Raw genomic sequence first — 9,838 nt, forward strand, 5'->3', positions numbered from 1 at the left:
ACATGCCCGGGGCTAACCCAGGGGCTGTCTGAGATCGGGTAAATTACCCCTCCCTGCCATAACTTCATAACTTCTTTATGTACCACTTCCTTCATGATTAGGTTCAACCTCCTTTGGGATTGAATGGATGGTTTGGCATCATCTTCTAGCAGTATCTTGTGCATACATATGGCCGAACTTATCCCCTTCAAGTCAACAAGAGTCCAACCAATGGCATCTTTGTGGTTTCGCAATACTTTGAGCAGTTCATCCTCTTGATCTTGGCTGAGGCATGAGCTTATAATTACTGGGTAATTTTCATCTTCTCCTAAGTATCAAATTGATGCTGGCTCCTAAGTCACAAAGAGCCTTTTTCCACTGTGATTTCCCCTATAATACAAGGGATTTGAAAACTCCCGGGATCCTTCAATTTCTGGGGTAGTTTGTGCTGAATGATAGCACTACATTCTTCGGTTAGTATCACAGTCTCGTTGTTCTTCCAACTTCTCTTCTTAGTCATGAGCTCCTTCAAGAACTTGGCGTAGAGTGGCATTTGTTCTATTGCTTCAGCAAAGGGTTTGTTGATTTGCAGTTTCTTGAAGATTTCCAAAAATCTCGAAAATTGATTGTCATCCCCTTTCTTCTTTAATTGCTGAGGGTATGGGACTCTTAGGGCATCTGGCTTCAGCACTTCTTCCCATTTTTGTGAACTCAAACTGGGAACTCGAGCTTCGTCCTACTCTTCTTCCTCTTTATTTGAGTCCTCTTCTTGTGGTTTCTGGGGGGTTTACTTCAGTTCCTTCCCACTCCTAAGGGTGATAGCCTGACACTCCTCCCTTTGTGTTGAGCTAGTCTTGCTGCGAAGGTTGTGGCTGGAAATTTGCTTGAATAAGTAGCCAATTTGTGTCTCAAGTTTCTTGATGGCAGCATCCTGATTCTGCATATTGGACATCACCTCTTCTCGGAACGCTTTACTATCTTGAATCTCTTTGCCTATGCCTTCAAGTAGATTCTCAATCCTTGAGAGTCTGTCATCAAATGATTGTAGATTGGGATTAGAGGTGGAAGGATGAGGTAAGTTATTTTGGTTTTGATGTGGATGTGGGAAGGTGTTGTTATTGGGGTGTTGATATAGTCTAGATGTGAAGTGTTGGTGGCTTGCATTGTTGGGATTTGGGCGTCTTTGATCAAGGCTTTGGTCTTGTTGATTTTCCCACCCAAAGTTTGGGTGATTCCTCCATCCAGGGTTGTAGGTCATGGAGTATGGATCATGGTTTTGCCTAGGTGAATTTCCAATGTAGTTGGCTTGCTCCTGACTACCCTCTGCTTCTTCATTCACTCCTTCTTGGGTTGTTGATGAAGTGGAGATTGCTGCTACTTGGTTCCTCTCCATCTTCTTGGTGAGGTTAGCCAGCTGCTGAGTAATGAGCTTGTTTTGGGCCAACAGAGCATCTACATTGTTTAGCTCCATTACTCCTCTTGTGTTCCCTCTTTCGGAAGCATAGAAGTAGTCGTTCTCTGCTACTGTTTCAATGACATCTATGGCCTCCTCAATGGTCTTCTTCTTGTTCAAGGATCCTCCGGATGAATGGTCTACGGCCTTCTTTGACTCATAAGAGAGCCCTTCATAGAAAATGTGCAGCTGCCCCCATTCATTGAACATATCTGGTGGGCACCTCCTTGTTAGGTCTTTAAACCTCTCCCATGCTTCATATAGAGTCTCACCATCTTGTTGCCTGAAAGTTTGGACCTCAGCTCTCAGTCTATTGATTCGTTGAGGGGGGTAAAATCTTGCTAAGAATTTGTTCACCACATCTTCCCAAGTTGTCAAGCTCTCCTTTGGGAAAGACTCCAGCCACTTGGCTACCTTATCCTTGAGTGAGAATGGAAATAAGAGCAGTCTATAGGCGTCAGGATGAACACCATTAGACTTCACTGTGTTACATATTATCAGGAAGGTGGTTAGATGTTGATTGGGGTCTTCTTGGACACTTCCTCTGAACGAACAGTTGTTCTGCACAAGGGTGATGAGCTGTGGTTTTAGTTCAAAATTGTTGGCATCGATGGTTGGCTTTTGAATGCTACTTCCACAGTTTCCTGGGTTTGGATTGATGTAAGAGCCTAAAACTCTTCTATCCTCCCCAGCATGATTTGCTCGTCCTCTTCTGCCATGGTTGTGAGCTTCTTCTTCACGATAGTTTTCCATGTTTTCTTCCATGTTTTGTTCAAAGTATTCCTCAAAGTGTTCCTCCTCTTCTTCAGCACCAACTACATGTTTTTCTCTTGCCTTCCTCCTTAGTCTAAGGAAGGTTCTCTCAGGTTCAGAATCAAAGGAAGTTGAAGCCCCGCTTCTTCTCCCTGTCATACAACCAACAAGTACAAGCAAAGAGAATAGGTGCAGAAAGTATATCTGTCAGAATTACTGTTAGTGTGAGTGATGCAATATATCAAACAGTTAGTGGGTTTGTGAAATGAATGGTAAATAACAAAGAAAAAGTAGGGGGAAAATAACTAAAACAGAAAGTAAATGACTCAAACAGAAAATTAAATCAAACAAAATAAAAATGCTCAATCTAGTTATCTTCGAATTTAATCATTGTTGATGCACAATCAATCCCCGGCAACGGCGCCATAAACTTGATGCACGGAAAACTTGTCTCGCAACAAATTTCCTTCGGCAAGTGTACCAAATTTGTCGTCAAGTAAAAACTCACAATAGAGTGAGGTCGAATCCCACAGGGATTGATTGATCAAGCAACTTTAATCAGAGGAATGTTCTAGTTGAGCAAATCCAGAATTTGAGTTGAGAATTGCAGAAAATAAAATGGCGGGAAGGTAAATGGCAAAAAAAGTAAATGCTAGAATTAAAGAACTGAAAGTAAATGACTGAAAGTAAATTGCAGAATTGTAAATGGGAATGGGGGAATTGCTCATAAAAGTAAGTAACAGAAATTAAAGAGAATGGGTAAGATCAGAAATGGGAAGTTCATTGGGCTCAAGAGATGTTGTATTCTCCGGATCAAATTCATTTTCATCTCTTCCTCAATCAATGCACTCATTGATCTCCTTGGCAATCTTAAGTGATTGAATTACAATTTCTTGTAATTACCATTGTCACTAACGTTCCAATGTACCCCTATTTCTCACGTTAGAGTCCACGTTAACTAGGTTAACGTGGCTTCTAACGTGGCCATGCTAGCCATCTCCAACGTTAGTGACAAAGTTGAGTGTCACTAACATTGGTGATCACCTCCCTTCTTCACGTCAACTTCCACGTTAACTAAGTTAACGTGGGAGTTAACGTGGCTTATTGGGGCTTGTGTGGGTTCCTTCCAACGTTAGTGATAATGTTTAGTGTCACTAACGTTGTCGACCACTTTGTCTCCTCACGTTAGCTTCCACGTTAACTAGGTTAACGTGGCTTATTGTGACTTGGCCAACGTTAGTGACAAAGTTGAATGTCACTAACGTTGGCTTCCCCTTTACGTCTTAACGTTAGAGGCCACGTTAACTAAGTTAACGTGGCAACTAACGTGGCCACTTATGAGCTTGGTCCAACGTTAGTGATAATGTTAAGTGTCACTAACGTTGGCTCCATTTCCTTTCTTCCACGTTAGAGTTCACGTTAAATTAGTTAACGTGACTCTTAACATGTGCAATGATGGATTCAAGAGCGTTATTGGCAATTACATTTCTCATTAACTTTGCAAGTTACTCCCATTCCACGTTAGTGTCAACGTTAGTGTAACTAACGTAGCCAATAATGTGGCTCTTCTTTGCTTCCTTTGTCCTGAAATCAAGCAATAAAGTGCATCAAAGTTCTAGTCCAAGTAATGGGAAATGCAACATCCAATTTGTCCTTAAATTCATGCAAAATCCTCATGAAATCATGTAAAGTGCACAATGTATGCTTGAATCAAGATGTAAGTGAATATCTACCTAAAACTAGCTTATTTCCTAAGGAAATGCATGAAACTACCCTAAAAACAGTAAAGAAAATGTTAGTGAAACTGGCCAAAATGCCCTGGCCTCAGCGCTTGTTACGGCGCTCCATTTGCTCTATCCGCCGGTCTTGCCGATCAAACCTCTCATGGATCTGAAGGAACATCTGATGGGTGGATGGTGCTTGTGGTGTGGATGATGGTGGAGTAGGAGAAGGAGGGGTATCCAAAGATGGGCCTTCAAGCCGGCTTGCAGAGGGAACTAGTGGCCTGATGTACTTCCCATTTGGGACATACTGGTCGGCCCTAGGGATCATGACCTTTGTGTCTCCTACCCGAGAAGACACACCTGCAGCAGAGACTAAATCTGAAACCAATGCAAGGAAGGTAGGTTACCCGCTATCTGTACGTGTCCAATGGGCTGCAGGATGTGTCGGGGCAGGTTGAGAGTTTGCTCTGTCAGGATGCACCAGATGAGAACAACCATGTCCGCTGTGAAGGTGGACTCGTGCGTGCTCGGAAAGATATAGTGGGACATAATCTGTGCCCACGCGTGAGCCTTCAAGGTGAGTGACTGGGCTGAGATGCTCTTGGGTTTTGACGGATTCTGCCCATAGATCCAGGTGCTGCCAGGTTGGCTTATTGATGAGCGGATAATTTATACGCTTTTTGGCATTATTTTTAGTAGGATCTAGTTACTTTTAGGGATGTTTTCATTAGTTTTTATGTTAAATTCACATTTCTGGACTTTACTATGAGTTTGTGTGTTTTTCTGTAATTTCAGGTATTTTCTGGCTGAAATTGAGGGACTTGAGCAAAAATCAGATTCAGAGGTTGAAGAAGGACTGCTGATGCTGTTGGATTCTGACCTCCCTACACTCAAAATAAATTTTCTGGAGCTACAGAACTCAAAATGGCGCGCTTCCAATTGCGTTGGAAAGTAGACATCCAGGGCTTTCCAAAAATATATAATAGTGCATACTTTACCCAATTTTAGATGACACAAACTGGCGTTCAACGCCAGCTCTCTACCCAATTCTGGCATCCAGCGCCAGAAACAAGTTGCAAAGTGGAGTTCAACGCCCAAAATGGCACAAAAGCTGGCGTTCAACTCCAGAAAGAGCCTCTGCACGTGTAACATTCAAGCTCAGCCCAAGCACACACCAAGTGGGCCCCGGAAGTGGATTTATGCATTAATTACTTACTTCTGTAAACCCTAGTGGCTAGTTTATTATAAATAGGACTTTTTATTATTGTATTAGACATCTTTTGAACCATATTTTGAACATCTTTGGACGCCTGGTTCTTAGATCAGAGGGGCTGGCCATTCGGCCATGCCTGGATCTTTCACTTATGTATTTTTAACGGTAGAGTTTCTACACTCCATAGATTAAGGTGTGGAGCTCTGCTGTTCCTCAAAGATTAATGCAAAGTACTACTGTTTTCTATTCAATTCACTTGTTCCGCTTCTAAGATATTCATTCGCACTTCAACCTGAATGTGATGAACGTGACAATCATCATCATTCCCCATGAACGCATGCCTGACAACCACTTCCGTTCTCCATTAGATTGAATGAGTATCTCTTAGATCTCTTAATCAGAATCTTCGTGGTATAAGCTAAATTGATGGCGGCATTCATGAGGGTCCGGAAAGTCTAAACCTTGTCTGTGGTATTCCGAGTAGGACTCTGGGATTGAATGACTGTGACGAACTCCAAACTCGCGAGTGCTGGGCGTAGTAACAGACGCAAAAGGATAGTAAATCCTATTCCAGTATGATCGAGAACCTCCAAGATGATTAGCCATGCAGTGACAGCGCATCGGATCATTTTCACAGAGAGGAATAGGATGCAACCAACGACAAGGGTGAGGCCTCCAGACGATTAGCCGTGCTGTGACAGAGCATTTGGACCATTTTCCCGAGAGAGATCGAAAGTAGCCATTGGCACCGGTGACATCCTTACATAGAGCCAGCCATAGAAAGGAGTAAGATTGATTGGATGAAGATAGCAGGAAAGCAGAGGTTCAGAGGAACGAATGCATCTCCATACGCTTATCTGAAATTCTCACCAATGAGTTACATAAGTATTTCTATCCTTATTTTATTAATTAATTTCGAAAACCCCATTACTATTTTATATCCACCTGACTGAGATTTACAAGATGACCATAGCTTGCTTCATACCAACAATCTCCGTGGGATTCGACCCTTACTCACGTAAGGTATTACTTGGATGACCCAGTGCACTTGCTAGTTAGTTGTGCGAAGTTGTGAACCATGGTATTGGCATCGTGTTTTTGGTGCCATTGCCAGGAAAAGAAAGAGCAATGAATTTTACATAATCAAAGTGTAATCACAATTTCGTCCACCAAGTTTTTGGCGCCGTTGCCGGGGATTGTTCGAGTTTGGACAACTGACGGTTCATCTTGTTGCTCAGATTGGGTAACTTTCTTTTCGTTTTCTTTTAAAAAAAAATGTTTTCAAAAAAATTTTTCAAAAATCTTTTTAAAAAAAAAATTTCTCCTTTGTTTTCGAAAAAAAAATGTGTTTTTAAAAATATATTTTTCTTCAGAATTTTTAAGAATGAATTCTAGTGTTTCATAAAGCATGTTGAAGCCTGGTTGGCTGTAAAGCCACGACTGTAGGGCATGTTAGGCGTGTCATGTCTGAGTTACATACTAAAGCTTGGCTGGCTATTAAGCCATGCCTAACCCTTTGATTGGAGCTTTAGACTAAAGAGCATAAGATTCCTGGAATTCATATTAAAAATTTTGGAATCCTTATTTTTCTTTTTCAAAATGATTTTCGAAAAAAATTAAAAGAAAATACAAAAAATCATAAAATCATAAAAATAAAAAATATTTCATGTTTCTTGTTTGAGTCTTGAGTCAAGTTGAAAGTTTGTTTTCAATTGCATATGCATCTTGCATTTTTTCGAAAATTCATGCACTCATAGTGTTCTTCTTGATCTTCAAGTTGTTCTTGGTAAGTCTTCTTGTTTGATCTTTGCATTTGCATGTTTTGTGTCTTTTCTTGTTTTTCATATGCATTCCTGAATTCTTTATGTCTAAGCATTAAAGAATTCTAAGTTTGGTGTCTTGTATGTTTTCTTTGTATTTAAAAAATTTTTCAAAAATAAGTTCTTGATGTTCATCTTGATCTTCAAAGTGTTCTTGGTGTTCATCTTGACATTCATAGCATTCTTGCATGCATTCATTGTTTTGATCTAAAATTTCCATGCATTGCATCATTTTTCTTGTTTTTCTCTCTCCTCATAAAAATTCAAAAATCAAAAAAATATCTCTCCCTTTTTCTCTCTTAAAATTTCGAAAATTAGATTTGACTTTTTCGAAAATTTTTAAAATCTAGTTGTTTTTATGAGTCAAATCAAATTTTCAATTTAAAAAAATCTTATCTTTTTCAAAATCTTTTTCAAAAACCAAATCTTTTTTCAATTTTAGTTATTTTCGAAAATTTCAAAAATATTTTTCAAAAATATTTTTCTTAATTTTACATCATATTTTCGAAAATAACATCATCAATTAATGTTTTGATTCAAAAATTTCAAGTTTGTTACTTACTTGTTAAGAAAGATTCAAACTTTAAGTTCTAGAATCATATCTTGTGATTTCTTGTGAATCAAGTCATTAATTGAAATTTTAAAAATCAAATATTTTTCAAAAACTAATTTCTATCATATCTTTTCAAAAAATATCTTCTTATCTTATCTTTTTCAAAATTTGATTTCAAAATATCTCTTCTAACTTCCTATCTTCTTATCTTTTCAAAAGTGATTTTCAAAATTTGTTTCAACTAACTTTTTGTTTGTTTCTTATCTTTTTCAAAACCACCTAACTAACTCTCTCTCTCTAATTTTCGAAAATATCTCCCTCTTTTTCAAAAATTCTTTTTAATTAATTAATTATTTTAACTTTTGATTTTAAACTTTTCAAAAAAATTACTAACCTTTTTCAAAAATTATTTTTCGAAAATTACTAACTCTTTTTCAAAAATTATTTTTCGAAAATCCTCTCCCTCTCTCATCTTATTCTATTTATGTATTCATCTACTAACATCTCTTCCTCACATCATGATGGATATTTTTGTGGAAAAACAAATTTCTCCAAAACACCCAAAACTAACCGGCAAGTGCACCGGGTCGCATCAAGTAATAATAACTCACGGGAGTAAGGTCGATCCCACAGGGATTGAAGGATGGAGCAATATTAGCTTAGTAGTTGATTTAGTCAAGCGAATCATGATTTGGTTGAGAGATTTGTGATTAACAAAATTTAAATTGCACAGAAAGTAAAGGGAATGGGAAATTTGCATGAAATTAAAGAGAACAGGAATTAGAGTGCTGAATCTTAAAGAACAAGAAATTAAATGGCAGAAACTTAAAATGCAAGAAATGTAAACTGCAGAATCTTAAAGTGCAAGAAATGTAAATGGCTTGAATTGTAAACGGGATTGGGAATTGGATTTGCAGGAATTAAACAAGGAAAAGTAAATAGAATGCAAGAAAGTGTATAAAACCTAATAAAAACAAAGAAAAAGGCTTATGAAACTAGGCTAAGATGACTTGTCATCACAACACCAAACTTAAAACTTGCTTGTCCCCAAGCAAGAAATGAATTATGCTCAAAGGTTCTTTCAATTAAGACGGATTGAAGAATAATTTGTAAGGTCCTGTGAGTGAAGTGATTAAGTGACAGTGGGGTGAACTCTAAATCATATGCACATGCAAGGGTTTCAGTGCTTACTAGTCCCTACATCTTGGGAGTCTTAGGTCTTAGGATTTTCATCCAAATGGTATCATGGAGATCTCTTTATATGTAATCACCTTGAAGCAACTTATAGTTTCTTTGCTTTGGCCTTGACTCTAAGTGTCATGTCTCAAAGCGGCTCTTTAGATAAGCTTTCAATCAATACTCCTAAACCAATTGGTTTTAAGGTATTAGGTGTTGAAGCACCCCTTAGGATTTTCTTGCTCAAACCTCTCTCTTTGACACACTTCGACCACAAGCATTTACTAGGATAATAACTCTTTGAGTTCTTGTTTCTTTCTTCTTTTCTGCCTAGTAATTGATGCTCAGAGCCTTGGGCCATGTTCTTTTTGTTTTTGTATTTTCTTTATTTTCTTTTGTTTTGTTTGCTGCTTCTTGGATCAATAAATGTTTGAGAATCTCCACAACACTTCTTTGAACTCTATGTCCTGCCTATGAGCTCCCATGCAAGTTTTCATAAGCATGCAACCTCAATACATATTCGTACAACTAGAACCACCACTTCTCCTAATCTTTTGCTTGCCTCAAAATTGTTTAATTCCTCAATCCTTCTTTTCAAAGAACTTTCATGTGATGCTTTTTTTTGAAAAATTGAGTGCAAACAAGTTTTGGAGAGTATGATGTTGTAAATGATCAAGCATCTTGCTTATTGAATTTCAGAAAAAAAAACTATACTAAACAGACAGATAATCAGGGAAACAAAACCACTTCTCAATCATAGCAGTGTTTGATGTAAATGATGCTTAAGCCTTCCAACAGCTTGTATGGACCTCTGCAATGATATTGAAAGTTGCTTGTTCCCCAAGCACTTGCAAAAGGGTTAGCTTGCATGATTTGCATGATTTATTTTGTACTTACTTTGGTGTGGGAACACCAAACTTAGTACCTTGCCGATGGTTTTCATGCATCAAATTAACCATGTGTAACATGTGTAAAATTTTTCAAAAGCAGTAAAACTGAAAACAGCAGAATAGTTAACTAGTTTGTCTAACATGCTTTGAAGCCAGCATTATGCAGAAAGTGAGAATGTGTTTTATGATGGGATTTTGGTGGAACACCAAACTTAGAATCCTTCATTCTCCCTTAGATTGTTTTGGTGTGCAACACCAAACTTAGCTTCTTGCAATA

The sequence above is a fragment of the Arachis ipaensis genome, chromosome B08, assembly GCF_000816755.2.
Source record: "Arachis ipaensis cultivar K30076 chromosome B08, Araip1.1, whole genome shotgun sequence".
Lineage (NCBI taxonomy): Eukaryota > Viridiplantae > Streptophyta > Magnoliopsida > Fabales > Fabaceae > Arachis > Arachis ipaensis.